Below are 17048 nucleotides of genomic sequence, written 5' to 3'. Positions count from 1 at the left end.
AGGGAACGCAAGAAGATCCAGGATTCCATGAGATCAGGAGCAGCACAAGTTTATGTCCCCAGGCTGTGGTACTACAACAGACTGCGATTTCTGTCAGACCAGACTACAAAATCACCACGCACATCACGTGACCTCCCAGCACCAGAGCTAATGGGTGGAATGCAGCTGGAACGCACGCTGCCCATCCACAGCCTGGGCTGCATCTGATAGGCATCAGATAGTGCTGTTTTATGTTTTTATTTTTTGGGGGGGAAAGCACCTATGCTGTGTGGACTTTGTCCTCGGTCTGTGTTTTTATTTTATTTTATATTATTACTTTTTTTTTTTTTTATAAATGTAAACTTTTGCATACTACACTATGGGAGCCAATTTTTCTTATCAATGAGGAACATGATCAACTAAATCTACCACTGTTTGGAAATCTGAAGGCTGTCTGAGGGACTGCGGATGCTGACACCTGACACTGGTTCTACATGCGTATAACCCCTGCGGGGTATATGGGAGCTGGTTATCCGGGCATCCTATAATTATGGTCCTTAGCTACATATCGGCCAAGTGGAAAGTTCAAATTACCAATACTCATACTGCATGTGCATGTGCTTGATAACCCATTGACCTCGTTCTTGTTTGGTTTTCCCTACATAGGAGGATCCACACTAGCACTGCATAAGATACATAATGCCTCCCGTCTTGCAATTAGCAAAATTTGCATTTGCAAAATGTATTTATTTAATCCCCTGTTCTAAGTGCAAATCGACAGGGAAAATTGATTATAGAGGCCACCCAGGGGAGAACCTGACCCTGATGGGATGGGTGCAAAAGCTGGTATGACAGACAAATAAAGTAAGAATAAAAGTTGATTGGACTGCTGCAAAAATGCATCAGTGGCCCTAAAACAGCTACACTTGACTTATCCCAGACCACCCCATAATCATACTTACCCAACGAAGGTCGAGTAAGAGGACTGATGATTGCTTTCAGAAAAAGCTGGAGGGAGTCTGGAGTTCAGGGGTTGACCCTGTGTGTCAGAGGTTGCGGGGTTAATAAGAAGGAGCCTCCTGCCTCAAGTGTCACAGCAGCACTGTAAGAGAATCTTAGACATGTCAATTGGGGAGGCTGAAATCACATGCTGCTGAAGAGGAGAGCTGGCTGGCATGCAGGCTGAGGCAGGTATGCTAAGAGTTAATGATCAGTGCCTCCTGCAGTATGGAAACCTGATCTCTCACACAGGCAGAGAGGGATGCTGAGTGAAATGCTGGAGGGGATGAGAGCCAACAGGATATATAGGTTCCTGCCCTGTAGGACACAGAGAGATGGATCTCACTGGCAGAATCCAGGGAAGGAGATGCTGCAGGCATCTGAGGTCCATTCACATGTGATGGCAGTTCTCTGCAAATCCTAGAATGGGGTAGGTGGTGTCTGTTAACAGAGGCAGATTCTGTATTAGAGGCATTGCTGTGGTGGGAAGCAGTGAAGGAGTAGAGCTAGCGCCCTCAGCACCAGTAGCTCTCCAGAGGGGGTCCTGTGTCTGGTTGTATTACTAATGGCCCTGGACGGGCTGGGGCTTGGTCTGGATGGAGGAAAATTGCATGGATGACCCTGGAATAGAGAGGCCTGGCAGCAGGAGATGGGTAGCAGGTATACATTAGGAGCTGAGAGAACAGTCTCACCATAAGAAGAGGAAGGAGCCAGTGAGCCTGACTTCTGGATAAAAGTTCTGTGTCCATGATGATGCAGGAACAATGGGGAGGACAACTCTTGCACCAGCTGAATCTCCTCAGAGCAGTTGGATGTGCCCCAGCATAGCCTTTTCCTAGAGTTCAGACTCCACCCAGTCACCTCAGGTCTTTCTAGCCATTTCTAAGGGAGCTACCTAACTTCATGAAAGGCAGCAGGCAAAGATATGGTCAGCACAGCCAAAGTATTTATCCAAGCAGCATACAGGAATATGGCCCATAAAAAGTCCTGGGTCATTGCAGGCAGAGATTTGGTCAGTACAGCCAAAGGATTGGACCAGGCAGCAGGCAGGAACATCAACCTTAGGGCCTCTGTCAGGAAAGAATGGGCACAGGGGTAGAGGCTTCGTCCCACCCAAATCTCTTTTAAGTCTCCAGACTCCAAACCCTGATCTGAGAATAACAACAGTTTCTACTCAGAACACTAATTTTGAAGACATTCACATACAGTGGGGAGAATGCGGCATTTGAGGGAGCTCCCTAGTCTGGGGGGGTGACCTTGAGCCTGGGGCTTGGGTGCGAAAAGGAATCTTCTCACAACACACGGAGGTGTCCAGGACACCTGGCACCTGAGCAAGAGAGGACAGTGGGAGAGCATTGCCAGGCAAAGTCTCCAGGAGAGAAACAACAGGTCGCAGCCAAGAGGTCTGGTGAGTGTCACACAGTCTGGAGATTTAGGAGGCACGCCTGAGAGGACTGGAAGAGTTCAGTCTGAGATGGGTGCAGAGCCAGAGGAGTGGATTGGGGTGTTACGAGCAGTGAAGAGGGGCAGCTGCAGCCATGAGGACTGGCAGGGCTTGAAGATGTGGTACTGGGCCCAGTACCCACGTGGACAGCTAGCTCTGGGACTATCTACAATTTTGCTAAACTAAAAGGGCCTTGCGGTCCCGGCCTGCAAAGGGCATTCACCTTAGGCCTGGCTGAGTCAGTGTCCCGCCCACAAATTAGTGCTAGCTGGTCCAGGAAGTGCAGGCAAGTGATGTGCTGGTGGTGTTGAGAAGAGATAGTCTGCAAGCAAGTGATGTGCTGGAGTTGAAGATCTGAGTTGTATACACTGGAGGTGTATATAGTCGGTCCCATCGTTTTTTTTTTGCAAATCAGTTTGGGCATCTCATGAATATCTCATCCCCATCCAAGTTTATTCCCCACAATAAAAATAAAAACAAAGTTCAATGACTGGTTTTGTGCCTGAGGGTGAATGAGAACTGTGTACCAGGCTGAACAGGGTGACAGATGGACTACAAGACTCAGCAGCCCTCAAGAGGGCAATGCTAAATTTGGGTGCTCATTCGGGGACCATCTGCTCACAGTAAACCTGTCAGTCATTGCCCCTAGCAACCAAAGTTGATGGAGCCGGGGGAACTGTACTTTGTTCCACAAAAATTGAGGAATTGAATCCAGGGGAAGGATTTATGTGCTTGGCCTGCATTCAGTGCTATAATATTAAGTGTCCTTGCCCATAGCAACCAGCAGGATCTGCTTGTCAATTATTGCTGCCTGCCTACCCAGTTGCCGAACCACGGCTGGGATGAACAGATGCTCTAAATCTGCAATTTAGTGACTTTCTACCATGTGCTGTCACCCGTGGCAATGCCCATGGATTACAAATAGGTCCAGCGATCTGCTATTGCTGGACTTCCTGAACTTGTGTGAGTCACACAGCACCTTATGAATGGTCCCATAGTCTTCTGGGACCTGTGATGTGTCTCAGTAGACTGCAGGGGAAGGAGAGGGGGGGGGAGGGTGCAAACAAGCATAACTTCCCCTTTTGGGTGGAGCTCTGCTTTAAGCTAGTACTATAGATTTAAAGCGGTTGTAAACTGCTGGCTTTTTTTTTGGGGAACCTGCAAGGTAAATCCCTAATGTGCTAGTATGCATACTAGCATATTATGTCAAACTTACCTTAAAATTAAGCCCTCCAGCGCCGAGAATTCAGAGCTGCAGGGACTTCCATCTTCATCTCTCATGCTTCCGGGTGCGCGAACACCAGCTCTGTGACTGGCCAGAGCCGTGATAACATCATTCCCTCCATTTGCGGCACAGGGCTATGAATGGCACAGTGATTTCACTGGCTGCATGTAATGTAAATATCTCCTAAACAGTGCATATTTAGGTTTTAAAATGTCAGTACAGCATAGCTAGTCAGGCATTCATAAAACTGCATATGTATACTTGTATTTGCTTATCCATCTGCCAGAGTGCTTTAGCATTTGTAACCATTCTAAAATGTATATGTACACTTTTAGCTGGATATGGTGATATGCATTATATAGGGGTGTTGGGGTTGGGGTTAAATGCCGTTGAACTGGAAACATTGTGAAGAATTCTTTGGGGTGGGCGGTATACTTTGACGCCTTCCTTTTTGTTGCTAGAGGACCATGTTCGTGCACTGCTCAGAGGACATGCTTAGGCACTCATTTGCTACTAGTAAAAAAAATCACACACAGTAGTTTTTTTCTATATATTCACATCATCTGTTCTCATCATTGGTTTAATCAAATGACAAAAATGAAACTCTTTCAACAGAAATGATTGTTTTCCATTCTTTGTACGCTGTATATTTTTGGCCAAAAAGATCACAAGCCTGCCCACCACATCAAGTAGACTTTTCAAGGCAAGACCGACAATACTACACTACACTTACCTCTACTACTGATGCTAGCCATCATCCTGGATGCCTGCTTGCAGTAAGTCTTGCCCAATAACCTGTGTGGGTGCTACCTTATTCTACGTTGGTCATCTACTTGTGTGCATTTATTGTACCTAGCGCATATGAATCTTTGCTAGTGTAGATTTATTTATTTAATTTAATGTATGCTAATCAATCAGCATCTTTCATTCAACATATGTCCTTTGTTAAAAGACACTATGGAGCATGTGGGGATTTAATACAAATCTAAATAATTTCAGATACATCGCACTTTTTGCCATGGAGTAGTACTGAATTACGGATGGAAGTAGAGATGACTGACGTGTTTCCAGTGTCCAGATGGTGCTTACTGCCTAATGCCGTGTACACACGACCGGACTTTCCGGCAGAAAAGGTCCGGCGGCAGATTCATTTCATCTGATATTGCGATCATGTGTGGGCTTCAGCTGACTTTTTTTTTTTTCAAAAAGTCTGATGGACCTATAAATAGAACACGTTTTAAATCTTTCAGATGGAATCAATTCTTATCGGGAAAACCGTTAGTCTTTATGCTAGTCCGACGGACCAAATACGACGCAAGGGCAGTTATTGGCTACTGGCTATTGAACTTCCTTTTCTAGTCCCGTCGTACATTCGAAACGAACAGACTTTTGTGTAAAGTCAGGAAAGTCAGTTCGTTCGGAAACTCTGTCGGAAAAACCGTCAGAGTTTATTCTGACGGAAAGTCTGGTCGTGTGTACGCGGCATTCGATGCAAGGATCAGCTCTTTACAGCTCTTAATAAATGACTGATTTGTTCAGTAGGTTTTAAAGTTTCATTGACCTCTTGTAGAATGTAAAATGCAAAATACTTTGCAACTGGATAAATATACTGTACAGTATATAATTTGTATGTGTCAATATTCTCACATCGTAAGTTTTTAAAGCCTGTTTCTGCATAAATCATTTACTATGCAAACTGGAAAAAGGATGGTAACAATTTTAGTAAGAAGCCAAACAAAAAGCAGCTGCGGAACTACAGAAATATAACTACACTGTTACTTGTGTGCCACTAGAGGACTCTGCACCCTATTTAGAATGTAGCAAAAATTCACAATTATAAGACCTTGATTTTTGAATGCTTTGATACAAATACAATATAATTGTTGAAAGTGGAAGTTGTACTTGAGTAATGCTGTGTAATTACTTGTGTAATGTTTTAAATTATTAAAGTATATATTTATTATAATAAATATTATATTTAAATGGTATGCTCTTCTTATCAAAGGGTTTTGTGATCTATAGCAAGACCTAAAATGTCAGGTAAATGCTTTCTTCTGTTTCTTTCTCCTTTGTTATTGATTGTTATTGATTGTAGGTCTCAGGGTTTATCCTTTCTATGAAAAAATGCATGTGTACTGTGAAAAAGATATTTAAAGAGGAACTGCAGTCTGCTCACATAATTTGTAATAAAAACATATTTGCCATTCTGGATCTTCCTTCCAACTTGATTGTGTTGAAGTTAGCTCACCTGAGTGGTTGGACTGTGGTATAAAAATATATTTTTTCTGGGTGGCCTGTAGGTATGACTGAAACCTTTAGGATAGCCAAACACGAAAGCTCACACTTTTCTACCTTTTTCTTGTGCGCTATGATTGGTTCAGGTACAATATTGAATTCGAGAGAAACAGTCGCACTGACAAAAGCCGTGCTTTAAAAAATAAATAAATAAAAATAAAAATAAATTGGCGTCATGGGTAAATTGTGTGATAAATATTTATTTGTAAAATAACGCCATTAGATAAATAATAAATGCATCCATTTAACAAATAAAAATGAAATAAAATTTACTCAAAAACATTATAGTTTTCCTTTTTGCTAATACTTTTGCTTACCTTCCCCAGTAAAACCTTAAAGCCTTATGCAAAAGATGGACACAGAATAGCCAAAGAACAGACTGGGTTCAGCAGCTTACTGTACCTGGCACTACACAAACTTGGTTCAGGCTTATTACATAGTTAGTAAGGTTGAATAAAGGCACCAGTCCATCCTGAGTGAGTGTGGGTGTGTGTCCACAAATGTCCCTATCCCTGCACATTGTGTCTCATCAAGATGCTCCTCCATTATATATTATTTACGGTACCCACATAGCACTGTCAATTTACGCACCACACATTGGTCCCTGCACCCAAAGAGCCCACAATCCAAGGTCCCCAACTCACATTCATATACTAGGGCCAATTTTGGGCAGAAGCCAAATAACCTACCAGCATGTCTTTGGAGTGTGGGAGGAAACCCACACAGGCAGAAATGAGTGCTACCCACTACACCACTGTGCTGCCCAACGTGTTAATAAAGTGGTGAGGCTTTGCACAAACAGACTGCAACATATCTATATAATGTCAAGTGACATTTCATGTCTACTAGAAGTGTATATTTGCCATGGCCGCCACTTATTCATATGTTGCTGTAGCAGCCTTATGTATTGAAAGCACAGGTAGAAATACCCAGCCCTTTAATACAGGAGACTGAATGTTCTTTATAATACAAAGCAACATTTGGCAGCCTAATTTAATACATGCAAAGTACACAATTGGCTTCTATCTATGGACATGTTCTATTGTAGCCAACGACCCATTTTCCTTTATACAACACTATATTTCCAGCTACTTTGGTTTTCATTCAATTCTCTGGGGTTTGGTGGTTTATTTGATATGTTCTAATGTCTCCAACCTCAGTTTTCCATTTCATTTCAACTTTCATAGAAGCCAGGAGAGCAGTTACTTAAAGTTTTACATTATCTTCAGCACTTCGTCTCCAGATCTAAAAATTGCCTGTGACTAATTTTTCTTGTGCGTTCATCCTTTATCACACTTTGAAAACATTTTTCTACAGTGAACTGTGGCATCATGCATTACAACAAATGACCCTCTTACAGCATAGTTTAGTCTCAAAATAGTTAGAATATTAATATTTTAGGCATATTGTAAAGCTTAAAATATACTAATTAGCAGATCAAAGAGACAGTATTTGCAACCCAAAAAAAGAAAAGAAACAAATGTAAGTTTAGGATAGATTTTGTAGCAGATAAGTTGTATAAAACTGAAATAACTGCTGTGGCCATATACCAATTGTCTAGTTAGTACTTTCATGTTGGAAGAATTTCTTGTGTGTATATTTTTTGTTAGTTTCAACCAGTAGCGGCTGCTCATAAGGGGCTCCCCTATCTATACCATACGCCCGGTGCGTAATCTCCATGCCGGGCACCGGACGTATTGATTTCAATGGGTTTTTGTTTTTTAACCACTTAAGGATCGCCTCATGCCGATGTACGTCGGCAGAATGGCACGGCTGGGCACAAGCATGTACCAGTACGTTGCTTTTTAAGTGCCCAGCCGTGAGTCGGGAGCACATCGCTCCCGACCCGGTCCGGAGCTCCGTGACCGTGACCGTGGCCGCGGGACTAGTGAACCCGATCGCTGCTGGTGTCACAGAACTGAAGAACGAGGAGAGGTCTGTGTAAACAAATCTCTCCCTGTGCTTCCTAGTGTGGCTGTCACTGATTGTCTCTTCCCTTTTATAGGGAAGGACGATCAGTGACATCACATGCCAGGCCACGCCCCTACAAAAAAAAAACACATAACGTCATACACAACACCTACACTGCTCCCTAGTGGTTAACTCCTTCACTGTCAGTGTCATTTACACAGGAATCAGTGCATTTAACCTCCCTGGCGGTATGATTCAGTCTGGATTTAGGTGCTGAAAGCGGTACAATTATTTTGCATGGAAATTTGGCGTCTTATATTGTAGTCCTGTAATTCTTAGGAATAACTCTCTTAACCACTTCAGCTCCGGACCAATAAACACCTTAAGGACCAGAGGTCTTTTTGCAATTTCGCACTGCGCTGCTTTAACTGGTAATTGCGCGGTCATGCAATATTGCACCCAAACGAAATTTGCGTCCTTTTCTTCCCACAAATAGAGCTTTCTTTTGATGGTATTTGATTGCCTCTGCGATTTTTTTTTTTTGCGATATAAATGGAAAAAGAGCGAAAATTTTGAAAAAAAAGATATTTTCTTCTTTTTGTTATAAGAAAAATCGAATAAACTAAATTTTAGTCATACATTGAGGGCAAAATTTATTCAGCCACATGTCTTTAGTAAAAAAAATGTCAATAAGCGTATATTTTTTGGTTTGTGCAAAAGTTATAGCGTCTACAAACTAGAGTACATTTTCTGGAATTTACACAGCTTTTAATTTATGACTGCCGATCTCATTTCTTGAGGTGCTAAAATGGCAGGGCAGTACAAATCCCCCCCAAATGACCCCATTTTGGAAAGTAGACACCCCAAGGAAATTGCTGATGGGTATGTTGAGCCCATTGAATATTTATTTTTTTTGTCCTAAGGGATTGAATAATGACAAAAAAAAAAAAAATTTTTTTACAAAAAGTTGTCACTAAATGATATATTGCTCACACATGCCATGGTTATATGTGGAATTGCACCCCAAAATATATTCCGCTACTATAGTCCTAAGGGATTGAATAATGACAAAAAAAAATATTTTTTTACAAAAAGTTGTCACTAAATGATATATTGCTCACACATGCCATGGTTATATGTGGAATTGCACCCCAAAATATATTCCGCTACTTCTCCCGAGTATGGGGATACCACATGTGTGGGACTTTTTGGGAGTCTAGTCGCGCACGGCACCCCGAAAACCAATCACCACCTTCAGGATTTCTAAGGGTGCAAATTTTTGATTTAACTCCTCACTACCTATCACAGTTTCGAAGGCCATAAAATGCCAAAATAGCACAAAACCCCCCAAAATGACCCCATTTTGGAAAGTAGACACCCCAAGCTATTTACTGAGAGGCATGTTGAGTCCATGGAATATTTTATATTTTGCCACAAGTTGCGGGAATATTACAAACTTTTTTTTTTGCACCAAGTTGTCACTAAATGATATATTGCTCACACATGCTATGGGCATATGTGAAATGACACCCCAAAATACATTCTGCTGCTTCTCCTGAGTACGGAGATACCACATGTGTGGGACTTTTTGGGAGTCTAGTCGCGCACGGCACCCCGAAAACCAATCACCACCTTCAGGATTTCTAAGGGTGCAAATTTTTGATTTAACTCCTCACTACCTATCACAGTTTCGAAGGCCATAAAATGCCAAAATAGCACAAAACCCCCCAAAATGACCCCATTTTGGAAAGTAGACACCCCAAGCTATTTACTGAGAGGCATGTTGAGTCCATGGAATATTTTATATTTTGCCACAAGTTGCGGGAATATTACAAACTTTTTTTTTTGCACCAAGTTGTCACTAAATGATATATTGCTCACACATGCTATGGGCATATGTGAAATGACACCCCAAAATACATTCTGCTGCTTCTCCTGAGTACGGAGATACCACATGTGTGGGACTTTTTGGGAGTCTAGTCGCGCACGGCACCCCGAAAACCAATCACCACCTTCAGGATTTCTAAGGGTGCAAATTTTTGATTTAACTCCTCACTACCTATCACAGTTTCGAAGGCCATAAAATGCCAAAATAGCACAAAACCCCCCCAAATGACCCCATTTTGGAAAGTAGACACCCCAAGCTATTTACTGAGAGGCATGTTGAGTCCATGGAATATTTTATATTTTGCCAAAAGTTGCGGGAATATTACAAACTTTTTTTTTTTTTGCACAAAGTTGTCACTAAATGATATATTGCTCACACATGCTATGGGCAGAAGTCAAATTACACCCCAAAATAAATTCTGCTGCTTCTCCCGAGTACGGGGATACCACATGTGGGGGACTTTTTGGGAGCCTAGCCACGTACGGGACCCCGAAAACCAAGCACTGCCTTCCGGATTTGAATATAAAATGCAACCAAAAAACCTGTTAGCGATGGCAGGGATCAGGCCTGACTCTGCGATCGCTGCAGTTATGTGTTTAGTGTTTTGTAAGTGACAGTGATCGATCGATACTGCACTTGGGTGGGCTGGGCAGAGGGGCAAAACGCAGGTGCTAGCAGGTATCTGGGCTGATCCCGCTAACAATGCGTTTTTTTGGAACCCTAAACTGCTGGGGACGCTAGTATAGATCTGATCAGATCAGATATTGATCTGTTCAGATTCTATACCACTACGGGAGGTGTATGCTTTGCGTGTGGGTGTTAGCGGTACTGGCACTAACCTAGCGCTGCCTGGGGCGACGCAGACCCTGACCCTAAAACCTAATTGATATCACCCGCCGGGTTATCAGGGGGTTAAACCTTTATTGGGTAATAAATGGTGGGTAACCTGATGCTATAAAAAACAAACTAACCAGAGTCACCCGTAACACTTATACGGTGATCAGTGGTGAAAGGGTTAACTAGGGGCAATCAGGGGGTTCAAATTTTTATTAGGTAGTATATGGGGGTCCCTGGCGCTATATAAAAACCTGACGGGGAACCTAAATAACTAACTGGCTAACCAGCGTCACCAGTGACACTTATACTGTGATCGCTGGTGAAAGGGGGTGAAAGGGTTAACTAGCAGCAATCAGGGGGTTAAAACCATTATTGGGTAGTATATCGGGGTACCTAGCGCTATAAAAACCTGGCGGTGAACCTAAAAAAATAACTAGCTACCTAGCGACACTAGCGACACTGATGCAGCGTTCAGAAAAATTATCGCTTAGTGACACTGGCAAAAGGGGGTGAAAGGGTTAACTAGCGGAAATCAGGGGGTTAAAACCATTATTGGGTAGTATATCGGGGTACCTAGCGCTATAAAAACCTGGCGGTGAACCTAAAAAAATAACTAGCTACCTAGCGACTGTAGCGACACTAATGCAGCGATCAGAAAAACGATCGCTTAGTGACACTGGCAAAAGGGGGTGAAAGGGTTAACTAGCGGCAATCAGGGGGTTAAAACCATTATTGGGTAGTATATCGGGGTACCTAGCGATATAAAAACCTGGCGGTGAACCTAAAAAAATAACTAGCTACCTAGCGACACATGCAGCGATCAGAAAAATGATCGCTTAGTGACACTGGCAAAAGGGGGTGAAAGGGTTAACTAGCGGCAATCAGGGGGTTAAAACCATTATTGGGTAGTATATCGGGGTACCTAGCGCTATAAAAACCTGGCGGTGAACCTAAAAAAATAACTAGCTACCTAGCGACTGTAGCGACACTAATGTAGCGATCAGAAAAACGATCGCTTAGTGACACTGGCAAAAGGGGGTGAAAGGGTTAACTAGCGGCAATCAGGGGGTTAAAACCATTATTGGGTAGTATATCGGGGTACCTAGCGAAATAAAAACCTGGCGGTGAACCTAAAAAAATAACTAGCTACCTAGCGACACATGCAGCGATCAGAAAAATGATCGCTTAGTGACACTGGCAAAAGGGGGTGAAAGGGTTAACTCTAGGGGCAATCAGGGGGTTAAATCTTTATTGGGGGGTGATAGGGGGCTACCCTGGACCTAACACTAACTGTCCTGACAGTTTTTACTGTCACAACTGACACTGAATGCATTGATCAGTAAAGAAATGATCAATGCAATCAGTGACACTGTGACTGGGGGGGGATCGGGGGGCGATCGGGGGGGGGGGGATCGGGGTGGGGTTTGTGTGCCTGTGTGTACCTACATGTCAGTGTAGTGTTGGTGCACACTTACTATTAGTCTTCTCCTCGTAGTCCGGTCAAAAAGACCGCCCCGAGGAGAATGACATCACTTCCTCCTTCCTGTGTAAACAATACACAGTGGGAGGAAGCTTCTCATTGGCCAGGAGCGATCCAGAGGGGGTGGCCGAAAACCAACGGCCATCCCCTCATCACGGAGCGCTCCTGGAGCGAACCGGACCGCCGTAACCAGCGGGAGGGGGTCCGATCGGACCCCCCACCCGCTGGAAGGCAATCACGTACATCTACGTGATTGTGCCTGCCTGTGCCATTGTGTTGACGTACATTGGCAATACGGCGGTCCTGAAGTGGTTAAATATGTTCAAACCAGAGTCTAGCAGACATCCCGGGTATGATAAAGTTTATAATATAATAAAGAATAATAAAAAAATATTCAATAATGTAATCAAATCCTAAAACACTGAAAAAGGGACACTTTCTGGTTGCTAGGGACAAACTCCAAATTCCAGGCAGAAAAAAACAGTATTTATAATATAAAAGTGCATGCAGGGCACTGCACAGACCACTAGGGACAAAGGGGATGTGTAATTTTGTAATACAGCACTGTAATCTGTAAGATTACAGTGCTGTGTGTGTTTTGTGTACTTTAACTTTTTTGAATTTGCCGCCGTTCTTCGCTCCCGTGCGCCGTAACGCCGCAGGGAACGGAGCTCGGCGGCATTCGGCACTGTGAATCGAGCGGAGGACAGCTCGATCACACAGAGTGGAGGACATCGCTGGATCCAGGAGACAAGGTAAGTAAGGCCGCGTACACACGGGCGGACTGTTCGCCCAACTTAGTTCGTCAAACAATCCGACAAACAGTCCGCTCAAAATTTGCATGAACGGACTTGACCACACACGATGAACGAACAGTCCGCTGAAAGCGTGCGCGATGACGTGAACGGCACGTACGTCGGGACTAGAAAAATGACGTCCTATACACTGCAATGCAATCTTCGCCGTGTAAATCCTTTCTGAGCATGCGCGAAACTTAGTCTGTCGAACGAGCCTACACACGAGCGGACTGTCCGCTGAAACCAAGTTTGGGCGGACAGTCTTACGGAAATTCCGAAAAACTTTGTTCGTCAGACTGTCCACTGAAACAGTCCGCTGAAGACCACACACGAGCGGACTGTCCGCTGAAACACTGTTCAGCGGACAAAGTTGGGCGAACAGTCCGCCCGTGTGTACGCGGCCTTAGTCTCACTGTGTCCTCCCCTGCATCCAGCGAAGCGATCCCGAGTCTGGCTCGGGGTTACCGCTCCTATCAGTAAATTCCTAACCCGAGCCAGACTCGGGATTACCGCTAGGGGGGTTAAATAGCACTGATTGCTGTATAAATGACAATGGTCCCAAAAATATGTCAAAAATATCCGATGTGCCCGCCATAATGTCGCAGTCACAATAAAAATCGCTGATCGCCGCCATTACTAGTAAAAAAAAAATTTTTAGAAAAATGCTATAAAACGATCCCCTATTTTGTAAACGCTATAATTTTTGCGCAAACCAATCAATAATCACTAATTGCGATTTTTTTTTTACCAAAAATATGTAGAAGAATACGTATCGGCCTAAACTGAGGAAAAAAAATGTTTTATATATATATTTTTTTGGGAATATTTATTATAACAAAAAGTAAAAAATATTGCGTTTTTTTCTAAATTGTTGCTCTATTTTTGTTTATAGCGCAAAAAATAAATACCGCAGAGGTGATCAAATACCACCAAAAGAAAGCTCTAATTGTGAGGAAAAAAAGGACGCCAATATTGTTTGGGAGCCACGTCGCATGACCACGCAATTGTCAGTTAAAGCGACACAGTGCTGAATCGCAAAAGTGGACTTGGTCCTTTGGCTGCAAATTGGTCCGGGGCTTAAGTGGTTAAGCACACGATTAGAGTCTGAGGCTTTTATTGGCTTCAAAAAGAATGGGCTCGGGGCACAAAACACATTACGCCCCCCCCCCCCCCCCGAGCCCACCCACTTGTGTGACTATAGCAGATTAATATTCACTTATGTCCTCCTAATTCTTCTCTCGCCCAATCAGGAAGTGGGTCCTGCAACTCGATTGACTGGAAGTCCTAAGACCAGATTGGCCAGGAAGAGAAGCAACTGCCTGGACTCAGGAGCAGATGCAGGGGGGAAGCCGCCGAAGCCGCGACCTGGATAGGGTAAGTGGGCGCACGCGAGAGCAGGTGAGCGATCATGGCGGGGGGGAGTGAGGGCCATGTCTCCCCTCCACCAAAAAAAAAAAATGCACACCAGCTGCCACTGGTTTCAACTAAGTAAATTAGGTGATAATCAGTAAAATAGTAATGATTCTTATGATCAGGATAACTTTAAGGCTGGGTTTACACATGTGCGGTGCGAATTGAAGCTCCATTTTCACAGCTAATTGATAAAGTAGTTGTTCAGCGTTTTAAGGTCAGTTTTTGATCAGGATCAGGTCAAGTTTGCAATAGTATCAGCTCAGGTTTAAATCATGATCAGGTCAAGATTGTATCCTGTTTGCAACTGAATGACATGTGCGATTCAGAAGCATTCCCATAGAAGTCAATGGGCCTGAATTCATCTGCAGAAATCTTTTTCAATTCGCACTGAATTCACACTCGGGCTGCACTGGACATATGTGAACAGGCACAATAGAAAACAATGTTCTTTCACATGTCATGCGAATTGGATGCACTTCAGAAAGCATCCAATTCCATATGTGTGAACCTAACCTAACACTTTGCTGATATTTATTAAATACCAGGTTAAGTCTATATCTGCAAACACATGTGGAGGCCATAGTATGGTTATAGTCTAACAATAAAAAACAACAATGGAACTTAAAGAAAAATGAATGAATTTAGTGCAAGCTTATCAAGTGGTTACCCTATCTTTCTTAAAAGTACAGACGCATAAAAGAAATCCATACTCATCCAAGGCAGAAAGTGCTCTAACCTTGGGTGCTGTGATAGAGGGGCCATAGCTTCGACTGGAGACTCCCCAGATAACAAGCAATTGTGCTGCAAGTTTGAAAATGACTTGCTAAGCTATTGCTAGACTTGCCAGGCTTCACAAGTTTGTTGCACAAATGCAGCAAGTCCCCATTGCGTAACTCCAGATCAACTTTCTTTGCAAACATTCTGCAAGTCTGCTGCAAGTTCTGGTTCAGTTATGTTGTGCAATAGTCATCCCACCACAGGGGTCACTGTGGCTGAACTTTCATGCTGTAGACTTCCAGAGCTCTTGCTGTAGACTCACCATTGCAATTTTGCTCTTGCTAGAGACTTGCCACGCAAGTTTGCTACAATTAGGAAAAGTATCAACCAGAACTTGTGCTTAAAGTGCTCTGCAAGTGCACAATTGGCAGTGAAAATGTGTACCAAGGTAACATACTTACAATTCAACACTGCCACAAATTAATGGCGAATTATCCTTGCTATCTAGATCTCCTGTGTCTTTACCATCCCAGTGGTCTCCAGCCTTCTGCAAGACTGGAATATAACAGTAACATCCCAGCCTGCAGATTACTTTTGGAAAATGGCTCTTCCAGTGTAATTAGCATAGATAGCATGGCCACTATCATTTTGACAGTTCTACTCTATATCTGGAACAATGACAGCAGCATATGACGTACATATTAAAATTCACGCTGCTGTAATTATAGGTCAAAATGTCTATAAATGTTCTCACTGATCCAGGTCATGGTTTAGCTTGCTGTAGTTACTTACATTAAACTTGACTTCCATATCTTCTCCAGGCCATTTCTTCAGTTCCATTGAGTGTCAGAAGATACCCCAGCATTTATATCCACACAGGTAGTACAGACACCTTAATCCAATCGCCATAAAATGTGTGTTGTCTAAAGCCATCCATAGACGGTTCGAATCTTGGCCAGATCAGCAGCGGACAGCTAAGATTCAAACTATGTATGGACAGGCTGACTGTACCCAAGTCGGTCCATCAATTGACTTGGGTACAACCAGCATGTTGTTTTTTTCATGCGATTATTGTTAGTATTATAGCCGTTAGCAATATTCTTTTGTGTGTTCTCCTTGTATGGACCTTTTCCCCCCTTCGAAGAACACAATAGCTCTGCATGAGGGATTTCCCAATCAACACTGACTATATTGATGGGGGAATCCAATGATTTTCTTTCCTGCAACCCATGGCTGTAGGAAAGAAAATCACATCATCTATGGCCAGCTTGAGAAAAAGATAAGAGGTGTGAAAATAGTGGCACCACCCTGTTCTAGTTACATAACCCCATCCTCAGTGTCAAGAAGAGTTAAAACTGGCATTTACCCTTTTTTACTAAAATTTGCATCAGCATCACCAAATTCCAACCTTCAAAAAAGGGGTGACGTACAACACGTACGACGGGACTAGAAAAAGGAGGTTCAATAGCCAGTAGCCAATAGCTTCCATTTCGCAGTTGAATCTGAGCATACGTTAGTTTTTGCGTGTCAGAATTGCATACACACGATCGGAATTTCCAAACTTTTTCCGTCTGAAAAATTGAGATCTCAATCTTTTGCTGGCAGAAAATTTGGCCAGCAAAATTCCGATGGAGCATACACACGGTTGGGTTTTCCGACAAAAAGCTCTCATTGGTCTTTTGCTGGCCAAAATTCCGACCGTGTGTACGTGGCATTAGAGAAACAGTATTCCTACTGCCCACTAATTAAAGTAGATTTCCTCCAAACAGGGCTGGGACAAGGATTGGAGGGAAGGAGGAGGGAAAGCTGCACCACACACTGTATTGTCTTATTGGAGGGCGCTGAGTGCTGCCCGACCACATCCAGACCTCTATCAGCATGGGGCCTGCAAAGTGACTGACAGCTGAGCTGATTACCAGAGTCAATTGTAAATGCTGGAGCTGGCAGAGGAAGTCTTCCTCTACTCTCTTTCTCTGCAGCTGAGAGATGATATCTATTGTAGAGTGCTGCAAATAAAGACTTCCTCTGCTGGCTCCTGTGACAGCGGTGATTGGATAAGTTTT

This window comes from Lithobates pipiens, unplaced genomic scaffold (genome assembly GCF_037356315.1).
Source record: "Lithobates pipiens isolate NorthernLeopardFrog02 unplaced genomic scaffold, aLitPip1_a1.2 Scaffold_19, whole genome shotgun sequence".
Taxonomy (NCBI): domain Eukaryota; kingdom Metazoa; phylum Chordata; class Amphibia; order Anura; family Ranidae; genus Lithobates; species Lithobates pipiens.
The sequence above is the reverse complement of the archived record's forward strand: the minus strand, read 5'-3'. Positions refer to the sequence as shown.